A 12,721-nucleotide genomic window follows, 5' to 3' on the forward strand; every position below is an offset into this window, starting at 1 on the left:
ACCTCAGCTGGAGGGGTCCCGTCTCACGGACCCCGTCACGGACTGGGACAGTGTGACCGCCCCCCCTCCAGCCACGTATGTAGGGAGGATGTGAGAGGCTCTGTCCCCCCGCCTTGCGGGAGACTCTGAGGGGCGTGAGGGTCTGTGGGACTCCTCTGCTGAGGCTGCTACCCCTCCTCATCTGTGTGTGGGGCTCACGGAAGGGGATATGGGTTTGTCCCATCCCAGGAGAGGATTGTGGTCGTCGCGGGGACGCCCCCATGGCGGGGATCTCCTCCCTGGCGTCTGTCCGCTCCTCTGGGCAGGGTCTGGGTCTCTTCGTGTCGGGGTGAGTGGGACAGGATCCGCTTTGGAGGGCTTTACTTCCCACCACGGTGTGGTCTGGGTTGTGCTAGGGGTGAGGTGCTCAGCAGGAGTGAACTCCAGAGCTTGCGTGGACTCTCTCCTTCTAGGGCACCCCGGTTCATTTTGGGGCGATCACACCTCTCAGCAGTTTCGGAGCCCCGCGCTGCTTTGGTCCCTGCACGGAGGGTTTGGTAGAGCCGCCGAAAGAGCCTTTTACCCTGGGATTTTGCTGCTGCCGTGCGTTTTCATTCATTGTCCTCAGCTCGAGGCCCCAGTCCTTGCTCTCTCCATTAAATGATTTTTTTTTTCCCTTCTTCACTCTCTCTTGGAGTTAAACTGCCCAGTTACCAAAGGCCTCCCGCTGTACTGATTTATTGGCTGTCTCGACCATTTTGTTGGGCTGTGTTTAAGGGATATATTGCTCTAGGGCGAGTGTGTGACACATCAGAGGTGGTGCCACAGGTGACTCTAAGGTCGGTGCCTCCCGTCTCACCCTCCGGAGACTCGGAATGAAGCAGGAGAGTGGCAGGGCAGGCTCCCGGCCAAAGGGTTTTAGGAAGGAGGTTAATTCTTTGAGTAATCTTTATGGAGTGCTTTTATTTGAAGTTTCTGGATGACGTAGCACTGTCAAGCCCAGGCTTTCCATCTCTGCCTCGTGGGGAGGCTTGTTTTCTGTTGAGGGTTGGAGAGTTTGTGAAAATGCTGTTTTAAGAGATTAAATTCTTAGCATTGTTTAAAAGTAGGAAGGAACTAAAGCTGTGGAGTGGGGGAAATCCTTCTGGAAATCCCTTTTACTCTGTGGGATCAGGCTTTGTCCTCTTCTGCTCAGAGGCAGCAGCAGTGCTTTAGGAAGGAGACAGGGAAGATGTAATCCTACAGACCAGCCTTTAAATCTCCTCTAAAAAATGTGCCCTGGGGAGGAGAATGTTCAGCCTCCCTGAGGAGCAGGAGATACAGGTGTGGGGAGGAAGGGGGAGAGCATGCCGTTAGTTTCCTGGGGAAAGAGAACTGAATTTCTCAAAGGAAATACTTCCTTTTCTTTTGAGAGCCTGCAAAAGGGTGTTTTGTGGTGGCAAAAAGCAAGGATTTGGACCTGAGTAATCAAGGTTAGGAGAAAATGCCTCTTTGTAGCTGGAGAGCGGGGTGGATGGAACAAAAGGGAATGTAAATACACTTCTGCTCTTGGGAGAACTTGCTGCTGGAGATGCACATCCTTCAGCCTCAGAGTACTGGGAGACACACAGAGATACGTTGTCTCATGCTAACTGACAGAATGCGGGGAGAAATCTGGAAAAAAAGTGTTGAATTTTCTTCTGTATCTTCCCTGTCCCTCTGCAAACGGAGTTTCTGGATGTCGCCTGCTCACTGAAAGGTTGTGTTGGCATTTTGGCATGTGATGGAGTGTACACTGAGATGTGTATATTGCAAACATATGGTTTCTCTTTTTAACTTTCCTGTCCCCTGCCCCCCCTTTACTCCTTTCAAACACTGGTGTGTCTGCCAGCGGCCTGGATGGAGATGTGACGCAAGTTTCCTAGCACGTATATGATTTGTGGGACAAAATGTCACTGTGTTAACTGAGCTGGACTGCCTTGCCTCCTGCTTCATGTCTCCTGTAAACCTCAAGGGTTTTTTTGGTGAGGTTATTTTTTTTTTTTTTGAGCTCTCTTTATAACTGAAGAGCTGTAAAGGTTCTTCAGCACGGAACAAAGAGACGTTCTGATGTGGAAAGAGATGAACCTTGTACTGGTGCTTTTAAGGGATTTAACTTGTTTCCTGGTGAAAAAAAAAAAATTAGTCTTAAAATTTAGAGTAAATTTTGAGATTACCAGCTCAGCTGTTTTTTCACATGGAGTAATGGAAATCCATTTGTAGTCCAGTTCTTTAATTTGACTATTTTTGCCTGAAAATAACCATATGTGGCTTTTATTGGATGTGGATGGTTCCATATCACTCAAGTGCAGGAATAGAAAAAGCAAGTTTCCTACCTGCAAAGAGAACCTCTACTGAAAAACTGCTCCCCTGATTCTGGCTAATACTGTATATAAATAAAAAAGGATTACTCAGCACTGGGGATGACTCATGCCATTATAAAGGTGTGGATTAATATCCATGTTGATTATGCTTGGTTAGTGTTAATAACTGCTGAGTAGCCTCCTTCGGCTTAAATAACTTCTAGTATACTGAATCAAGGAACTTTGATCAGAGGAGAATCTGATTTCGTTTTAAAAAAGGATAAAATGCAGGTGGGGTAGAGGAAGCAATTTAAAAAGCATTTCAGTGAAATGTACCCCCAGAGTAGCAAGAGTTCTGCAGGTGAATAGGGCCTTTGGAGATGCTGCAATTTTTATCTGAAAAGCAGAATATAGTCTGTGCTGTGGCAGTGAAGGTGGTTGGTCTTCTGAGCGTGGATTGCATATAAATTACTGCAGTCTTCTTTTTGAAGCCTGAAAAAAATTCGACCCCTGCTGCTTGTGCTGATCAGATACTCACACATTCAGGTTCCCCTGGATCTCACAATTCCTCTTGGAAATGCTGGTAGCAGGAGTGAAGTTGGTTGGAACTGGGTCATTCTCGTTTTGCTACTTTGTTGGAAAGATTAGAGCTGTGCTGACTGTGGCTGTTTGATTTAGGAGCATCCCCTCTGCTGCAAACAGCCCATGCCAGAAACAGGAGATAAATTAGTGGTGGGAGTGCTCCCAGGCTCTGTTCCTGTGCCCTCTCTCCCCTGACAGATTCCTTTGCAGCGATGAGGACAGTGCAGGCTGCATGAACAGATGTGGTGGGAGTTTCTTATCCCATCAGAAATCAAGGCTAAATTGAAAATTGAAGTCACCATTTTAGGAATGATTAGTTTTTTTAATGACTGTGGTTCACGTAGCTTTGGAATTGGGTTTTGCATGTGATCATGTTGATCTTTGGGGCTGAAAATTAGATTTCTATCTGTGTTTATCCCAGCCCTGTGTGAGAGAACTTTTTTTTGTGGGTGGAGAGGAATTTCTTAGAATTAAGGTGTCTGCTCTCCCAAATTTTATCAAGATGTTCATGCTCATCTGTCTGGTGCCTTGTGTTGGAGTCTTGAGCTGAGAAATCACGGCTGTTGAAAAAGAGCAGCCTGGAAGTGCTGGCCAGGAGCAATCAGGGTCTTTGGATGTAAAAATCAGGCTGGAATGGGAGGCTCTTGTCCAATGATAACTTTAGGGGTTGGGTTTTTTTTGGAGTGTGGTGTTCATTGCTAGCTGTGGTGCCTATGTGCTGGCTGCAGCCAGTTTCACACGCCTGATATTTAAAACCCATTCAAGAAAAATGTTACACTGTACAAAATAGAACTGCCTGAGCTCTAAATGGAGTGTTTAGGATTCAGTCTTGGTGCCATATGTTTTGTTTTAGCATTTCCTCATGGATTCCCACTCCTCCCCCCCAGCTTTGCTGAGCAAAATTGATTCCTATACTGTATTCCCAGTACTCAGGCTGGTTAATTCATTTGAAGACTTTCTTTGTGTGCTCATTCTTTCCACATGAAGTTGGTGGAAAAGCCTTAGTTGTTTTATATTATGTTAAAAGTTACAATTAATTAACCTTGGGCAATTGTAGATAAGTTAAAAAATGAATGGTCATTGATAGTACTTGTTCTGCTTGGGAACTGAAGAGGGAGATGCTCAGTACCAGTTTATCTGCTGCTTGGATGTAGTCAAATATATCTTGTGTGATCCTGAGTGCAACAGAATAGCCAAGCTACTCCTGCATGCAGGCTACCTTTCCTCTGGATACTTGACACATCTCATCTCTGAGACCTTTGATACCATTGCCCTGCTAGAATTAGGGCTGAACTAAGTCACTTTTCACCTCTCGGGAAGCGAAAGCAAAAGGTGTTTGGTTGTGCATATGCCTTTATTTAGTGCCTCTGTTGTCTGTGTTCTGATAGGAAGGGGGATAAAATGCACAAGGCAGCAAAATGAGGGCTTACAAAGCCAAGCAGTGATGAAGGAGGCTGGCTGGGAAGAATATGTGCTTGTTAGCCTTGCCTGCTGGTTGGAGGGGAGAGCAGAGACGGATCCTGCTGCTTTCAGCTATTCCAGGGTATTAAGGAAGAAAACAACATGCAGGGTGTTTCATGTGGAAGAGTTCACACTTTCCTGGGCTTGGTTTCTGTGTAGCAGTTGCTTCCAGTACTGTTGGGTACCTGGACCGATTAATGTTTAACGCTTCCATTTCTCAAGAGTCCATTCAAATAGTTCCAGTTTAATGCAGATATCTTGGCTGATGCTGGGGAGTGTGGCTGTGCTGTGCTCCTGAGCACACCTGGGGGGTGTACGTGCTGCCTGACAAATGCATGCTTAGGCGGCTTCTTGCTTCTGCAGCTGATGAAATCTTGAAGAGAATCAACTCTTTCCCAGAACGTTTGTCTATTTATACTTGGCAGCATCTCTTTTCTTTCTGAGTGTTAGCAGCTTGCCCACTAAGCCAGAGTCTAGAGATGTAATATTTTAATAAAAGATGGAGCTCTTTAAAATGATGGCAATAACACTTATTGCTAATTGTATAAGTGCGTTGCAACAAACTATGTCTTCATCAAATTTTCTTGGAAGATTTCCCCAAAAATGGACAATATCCATCATAAATCTCTGCAGCAATAAATTTAGCTGTGGACATGCTAATGGAGTGCTTGTAAACTTGGTGTTATTAAACTTTCTTAATAGGGAGAGACAGACTTGAGGGCTTTGTGGGTGTAGAAGAATAGCTGTTGGAGCAGTGGAATTTGGCATTGCAAAATCTTTGAAATATCAGGATGCTGGGGCTTTCCAGACAAGTTCAGCCTATTATCCTGCCTTCCCTTCAGAATCAAACAACTGAGATGCAGATATGAAGGACTTGGCTCTCCAAATTGCTGCAGTTTCCTGTGAGTTCACCTAAGGGAGTTCAGGCTTGACGTTTCTAAAAAACACGTGGAACTCCGTCTCTCTTCCTGGCAGCCACACGGGAAAGTCTTGGAGACAGGGTTACGTCCCTGGCTGACAGGCAGTGCAGGCTCTTAATCAGAAGGTCATAGCTCCTGGTGTGTGAGAGGAGATGGGGTACCTCTGGTAAGAAAACAATGCATATACTAATGAAGGGAGCCAGACTAGGAACAAAATCCAACATGGCTGGTTTGAGTAAAACATGATCACTTAAGCAAATGGTGTAACTGCAGCTGAGTGACAGCAGGGATACAGGTGCCTGACTGGGTCCATGGTACTGAGTGAGACTTTCTCATGTCCCTTGTGTGCATGAAGATAAATGAAAGGACTGACCTTAGTGTGGGGTTCTGTCAGCCCTAAGTTTTTCCCTTAACTTGTCCGAGCATGTTTGCCTTGAAACACTGCTTGTGAGCGGGGTTTTCATGTTAATTGTCACAGCGTGCATATTTCTTAGTTTTAACTATATTAGGTGGTCCTGTCACACTCTACAAGCAGGTAGAGATTTGTGGTGATACAAATGCACAAGTGAAAGATCCAGTATTTTTTTTCACAACTGCTCAACAGCTGCAACAACCAGCAAAGTTTTTTTACAAGTCCTTTCACCACTCCCTGGGGTTCTTAAAGATTATTATTTCCTGGTGTGCACCACTGCACACAGAATTCTTGTTTAATGTGAATTTTCTTGTAATTAAGAGAAATTCCATCCTGGAAAAAATATTTGGTTATGTATCAGCCTTCATCAAACTGGAGTCTAATATGCCTTGCCAGGATTTCTGAGACCACTTTGGTTCTACACACTGGTAAGTCTGCAGGGGATGATTCTCTTCTACTCTTAAAGGCTTCAAGATCCCATCTGTGAATGAAGTGCAGAATAAATTCAGAGCACTGATTCACTTTCTCACCAAATTACCATATTAGGCAAATCTTCCTTTCACCTCCCATCCCTTACAGTTTTATACAGCTTGTGCTGCATGCTTGTGAAACGACACCTTCAAAGTCTGATAACTCAGTCAAATTAAAATGTATTTGTGAGGGAATACAAAAAAGTTTTTCTGAATGAGGTTTTAATTTTTTGCCTGATTTCAATTTTCTGCTCCAACTGCCTTGTCTTGAGAATTTGGGGCGAGGGAGAGAAAAAAAATTAGTGTTTTCTTTAATTTCACTGTTCCATGCTAGACTGACTTTATAGCATTCTCCCAAGGGGTATTTCCTTTGGGCAGGAAATGAGCCTATGTAAATTCATTCTGGAAAGAAAAGGTACAAGCAGCTGTTAAGGAATAGTGTGAATTGAAATACTTCAGTGATCATCTCTTACTGTAGTAAACTCTCCTTGGATTTTGCCAGAGTTTTACTGTTTTATAGTCATGAATGGTAATTTAAGGACAAACTTTACTCTTATTGCTAGCACCTTGCTATTAATAAAGCTGTGTGGGAGGATGCTGTTCCCATTTCATCCATCCACAGAGTTGAATTAAGTTAAAACTGCAGAGTGAAAATTTGACCTTGAGTACCCACCTCACTTCTGGTGAGATCTGACTGAGCACGTGGCTTGTCCAGTGGTATCCTCTGCTGGCTTGTTGTATGGAAGAATTGAAGTTGGCTTTTGCCTTAGAGCAGAGCTAATTGACAAATTTTACAGCTCATTACAGGGGAGGGTGTTGTCAGGTAGGAAAATGTCAAAAAAACTATTTGTGAATGTGGAATTGTGTGGAGGTATTTATGGCAGGGTGTGAGATTATTGCCTCTTGGGGCAGTTCAACATATGTTTTGTAAAACTGATGGTTTACTAAATATTGGATGAAAGCTCCATAGTTACTGTTGGACAGGTTGTGCATTTTCAATTTTGATTCTCTCTGAGCTAGGCTCTTGTTCATTTTCAGTCTTCGGGGGATTTTAAGTCTATTTCCTTAACTTCTGGGGTTCATTCCAGCTTTTCTGAAAGGGAAGCCTTGAAAACAGTGCAGAGGCTATTGGAAAATGATGGTGTTTGAAAAGTGAGAGAGCACAATAATGCCTGTGGGATGAGAGCACTTAGAGAATATTTTTCTTAGCAAATTTATCAGCTTGGCTGTGCTCTGAGCTGATACCTGTTGAGGTAAGTGGGGCACTGAAACCGCAGCTGGGAATTTCAGGCTGTCTCCAGCTTCAGGCAGACAACACAGTATTAGGTTATCTCGATGTCTTGAAAATTTATCAATTAAAGACCATGCTTCTTGTTGTGGAGTAAACACCTTTCCTGCAAAATCCACGGAGATGGATTTAATGATGTCAAAAACCAGAAAGCTCCTGTCACTTTGCTGAGACACAGCTAGTGAGGACTCCCAGGGTGGTGGAGTTCAGTCCCCTGCTCTGGCTGATGCCAAACTGTATAATCCCTATACCGAATTAATGAATGCTTGTGTTGGAAATGGCACATGGGGGAATTACTGACACGCGTTCTATTAAATACTCAAACCTCCCTGTGACCCTGTCACTGCTGGATGAAACAGCTGCTTAATGGATTCCCCATGACAGTGGGAAGCAACAGTGCCTTGTCTTTCACTGCACGTGGCTGAGGCTTGATGGTTTTCTTAAACTACTTGCTTTATGTTCAGGCTGTGTCTGCAAGGACAATTCCCTCTGAAGGTTCAGGAAAGCCGAACCTTGAAGTTTGTGCGGTCTCCAAACCTTAAAGGTGTTGATACAAATGTCTCCGGTTTGTGATCCCTCAAGATCTACCAATGGAAATGGAGTTCTTTGGAAACTTGATGTGTGATGTCTTTACTTCCTAGGCCACTTCTTTTTGACCCTTTCTGTTTCTCACCATGTGAAGTAGTTATAAATTTGTAGAGTCATGGGATCATTCAGATTGGAGAAAACTTTTTTGATCATTAAGTCCAGTCAATTACCCTGCACCACTGTGGTCACCACTAAACCCTGCCCCCAGGTGCTATATGCAGTGTTTTTTGAACACTTCCAGGCATGGTGATTCCACCACTTTCCTGGGCAGCCTGTTCCAATGCCTGACTGCCCTTTCAGTGAAGGTGGTTTTCTTAATATCCAGTATAAACATCCCATGGTGCTACTTGAGGCCATTTCCTCTCATCCCGTCACTTCTTACCTGGGAGAAGAGACTGACTCCCACCTTGCTACAGCCTCCTTTCAGGGAGTTTTAGAGGACAATAAGGTCCCCCCAGGAGCAGCAAGCAAGTTGAAAGGTGAAGCCATAAGTTCCATCTTTCACTAAAGTAAAAATAGTCATTGAGGATGCCAATTGCTGTCTAATAAATAGCTTGGTATTAACAGCTAATAAATACCTTGGTATCAACTTGCATCAAACTATACTTCACTGGAAAAAGCATCTTGAGCATGAACAGGTTTCCTGTTGCACAACTCACCAATGCAAATCATATTTGAACAGCTTAGAGGCCTGATGAACTGGCAACCTCAGCTCAGTTATTTGTCCAGATCCTAAGGCTCAGAATGGCTCTTGTTACTCTTGGTTAAAGAATGTAATTTTTAACTAGTGGGCTAATTTTTTGTGCTGAACGGACTAATAGATGCAGAAAATCTTTACTAGATCAAGATATTTGCTGAAAAGAAAGGATAATAGCCTTCAAGAGAGGATATATCTGATACTTAAAAGCTTATTTACCTAAAATAACCACGGTACTATCAAACATCTGCACTGTAAGCAGACAGATTGTTCTGTTAAGTGGAAACCCAGCCAAATAAAATATCCTCTACAGCTGACAATTACTTTTGAGACAGCATTCAGAGATAAAAATTGGGAGGGAAGAAAGGAGAACACTGGCTTGGCTACTGTACCAGTGCTGTGTTTTGAGCCTTGGTAATACCTGATGACAGCCAGCATGATATTTACATTGCTGCATATACCATAAAGGTAACTGACAGTGATTAAAAGGGAAGGGTGAACTTTCTCCACTAAAGTTGCTGTGTTGAGAAATGAGATGCTTGAGCCTGCTTTCCATCGTGTAGAATTAGCACTGCATAGCTGCAGTGCCCTTTAAATTACCCAGAGATGTTGGCACAAAATCAAATAAATATAATTGGTTTCAAACTAAAAATCTAATTTAAGCATGCTAATAGCATCTTAAGTAAATGTGGCAGGTCACGCAGGACTTGTGTAACTGGCCCTTGGAGCTTACTTTAGTTACTGCCGTGGGGAAAATGGTCTCTGAGGTGTTCCCCAAATCACCTGGGTACCTTGGACAGCTGGAGGGTGTTTTATTAAAGGCATGATGGGAATGTCTGCTAGTCTGGACTTATTTGGGATATCATGAGTGCTGTGGGGGGTTAGCAAATAGCCAAGAGCATCACTCTCTGCCACCCTCTCTTCCGGGCTTTGGTGTTTGCAGTGGAAATTTTGGAGGAATGTCAGATGGGCTGATGCTCCTCCCTGGCAATCTTGGTCTGTGAAGATTCTCAACCTGAATGTTTGCCGAAGGTGGAGAACAGACGACATTTTCTGTGTTCAGGGCCTAAGAGATACCGAAAGATTTTTAAGAGAACAATGCATTGTGGGGTGGGGTAAAGATTTCCATAAGACTCCCCTTCCTTTCTGCAGAAAACCTTGGCACCGAGTCATTTAGATTACAGTAGCTAACATCCCTCAGCTTAGAAATCAATGTCATTTATTTATTTATTTATAGTTTAGAGTTCAGTGGGGCCATGAGGAGATGTACCTAGCTTGGGGTATTGCCTATCAGTTGCTGATGGCTCTGAAAATAATACTGGACTTCTTACAAGTGATTGAATTTGTGTTTATGTTCCTTCCTCTGAATCTGAGATGTGAATTAAAGACTTGGGTAATAAGTCTGCAGCATTGAACCTTTCTGTATTGATGGACCACTGGAGGGGAAGCATGTTTTAGCAAGTGCTGGCAGCACTGTGTGATCTTTGCTGGCTTATCATCCTTCTCCACTGCCCTCCACATGGAGCACTAGGAATCTTGAGAAATACATTGTCTTACATGGTCAGAAACCTCTGAGCTCTGGGCATGGTGTGTGATTTTCAGTGGTATTCTGAACTGCAAGAGCTCTTGTCAAGTTGGTGAATAACTCACTGTCAGCAAGTTTATGTGCTGTTCAAATGTTTTGGCTGTATTTCTAATTGGACAGCAGACTTTCAGAATATGCTTCTCCTTATTCTCTGAAATTCTTTGAGCATCCTTGATTAATGCTGGAATATCAGTTGTCTGTTGGACACTGTAGGTGCTGACATGAATTCAGCAAAGACTCCCAGTCTTTGAGAAGAACACATAATGCTGTCTTAATAACAGAAATCCCTTGTATTGTGAGTACTATTTGAAATCTTTGGCCCCACAACTTGCACAGAATCTCAAACTACTTGAGCTCTGGGTGTACTGGAATAAATGATCAGAGAGCATTGCAAAGTGATAAACCTGCAATTTAAATGAAACAGACAGAAATTCATGAGTGAAAACTGCTTTTCCTATTCCTCCTTCAATTCTTCAGTAAAAGGTCTGGACTGTAGTCATGAGATGTGCTGGTCTGAAATGAAAGTCACTCGTATTTAAGTTTTAACTCTCTGCCTGGACTTGTTACCTCCCCATCCATGCCCTTTCTCAGGGCATTGTCCAGCACATGCCCTGTGTCTTACTGTACCTGCAGCCATCTTTGGCTTGAACCCAGCTGAGTGTTCCCAGCACTGGGCTGTGCTCAAGGTGAGCCTGAACCACAAATGAACCTGTTGCATGCAATGATGTGAGTTAGGCTCGGCTGAAGGGCAGGGCAACATTTTGACATTGACCACACGGAAATGCAAAGTTTTTAAATTATTTATTTAAATCAGGGTTAAGCTGTTGTTCCTAAAGCCTTCTCATCAGAAATATGAGGGTAGCCACTGCCTTGTAAATGTGAGAGTTCAGCTCTTAAGCTGCCTGCAGGATTGTAGCATGCACGTAGTGCAGATCTTCGTATGTAGTGTGTTCTTATGCTGTGGTATGTGGTCTGTGGGGATGGCTGGTTTTCCTCCATCCCCCATATAGGCCTTAAATTTGGCTCCCTTACAACTTTCCAGTTAAATCTGCTTTCACTTTCTGCCTTTGCTTATGCTTCTCTGATTTATTTCTTCCCTGCACTGTATTAGCAAGTGTTTCTCTCCCTCTTCTCTACATAGTATCTTTCTATCTCTGCTGTTGATCAAACACTGCATGACTCGGGTTGAGAGAAGGTGCACCAAGCTAAACCTGGCCTCTTACTACCTTTGCCAGGGTTTCAACTAGGCACTTGTGCTATGGGTGTGTCATCCTTCAGCTTGGAAAGAACTTTAAATAGGCAATACTATTCATGGTAAATTTGAATTGGGAATGAGTCGTGGAAAGTTGTCTGGGAGTGAGGGTGGCTGTGTTGGCAAGCTCTGGGAGCTTCCTAGGGGTAGGTGCATGTCTGCACTCCCATGTTGCTGTGGGAGGGGAGCTGTGCTCACTCCTGTGCTTTTGTAACTTTTTTGTGTCTTGGCCATGGATTATTGCTCTGCTGCTGCTTCAGTTTACCACAGGCCTCCCAACCAGGCATAGAGCAAACCCAACTGAATTCTCCCTTACTGGTTTTGCTGCTGTTCCCAGTGTCTCTAACAGCAGTACTCAGAGCCAGCTTGCTGTTTGAGCTCACTCTGAGCAGTGTTAGAAGCACCCAGGTGATCCTCTTGCTGATTAGGGGCTTTAACTCCACTTCTAGAATTGTTAACACTCTTCCTGCAGTCCCATGTTGAGTAGATGATACTTTGCTGTGAAAGCATTTCTTCTCCACAGGTAAGCAGTCTTTTTGCCCCCTCTGTGGCAATACTAGGAGTATGTCCAAGTCCTGTTATGAATTCCCTTTGCTTTTATTAATGCTATTTGTAACTGTTATTGTAGATGATATCTTCCATTTTGTAGTAAGAATGTGGTATGTAGTGGGGAGATGGCTTGAAAAACATATTCAAGGACCGTTAACATTGCATTACTTCACTCTTCCTGAATTGTGGGGCTTGTGCCAGCAAGACTTTGACATCCAATGGACTCTTGTTACCAAGTCCTGCTTGGGGAAAGGAGTATTCCCACCCCCTGCTGAGTTGGCTGGAAATTTGAGAGTAGGCTTTTTTTTTCTTGCTAGCTTGTTTTTAGAAGCAGTTCATTCTGTGCAAGAGGACTTCTCTCACCAGAAGTCTCAAATGAGGGGCATAAAATAGAGGCATCATTTGCCTTCATAGGAAATGGACCAAACAATGCAAGATTGGTCTGAATTTGCAATCCTGTATTTAATTTCTGGTTTAATTAGATGTGTATTTGCCCAGTGCTCTGTAAGAATGCATAAGAAGTTCTATTGCTAGTCTTGTAGCTTCTTGTTTTATTGCTGTATTGTCCTTGGAATGAGTAATCAGAGCAGGGCTCCCACAGCTCTTTGGCATGAGGC

The 12,721-nt window shown here is 43.6% G+C and overlaps 1 protein-coding gene across 2 annotated transcripts in view; it reads left to right on the top strand.

Annotated features, from left to right (window-relative positions):
- Window positions 1–12,721, top strand: part of OXSR1 (oxidative stress responsive kinase 1) — an 87,392-nt gene that overhangs the window by 693 nt on the left and 73,978 nt on the right. The window lies entirely within an intron of this gene.

The sequence above is a fragment of the Serinus canaria genome, chromosome 2, assembly GCF_022539315.1.
Source record: "Serinus canaria isolate serCan28SL12 chromosome 2, serCan2020, whole genome shotgun sequence".
Classification (NCBI taxonomy): domain Eukaryota; kingdom Metazoa; phylum Chordata; class Aves; order Passeriformes; family Fringillidae; genus Serinus; species Serinus canaria.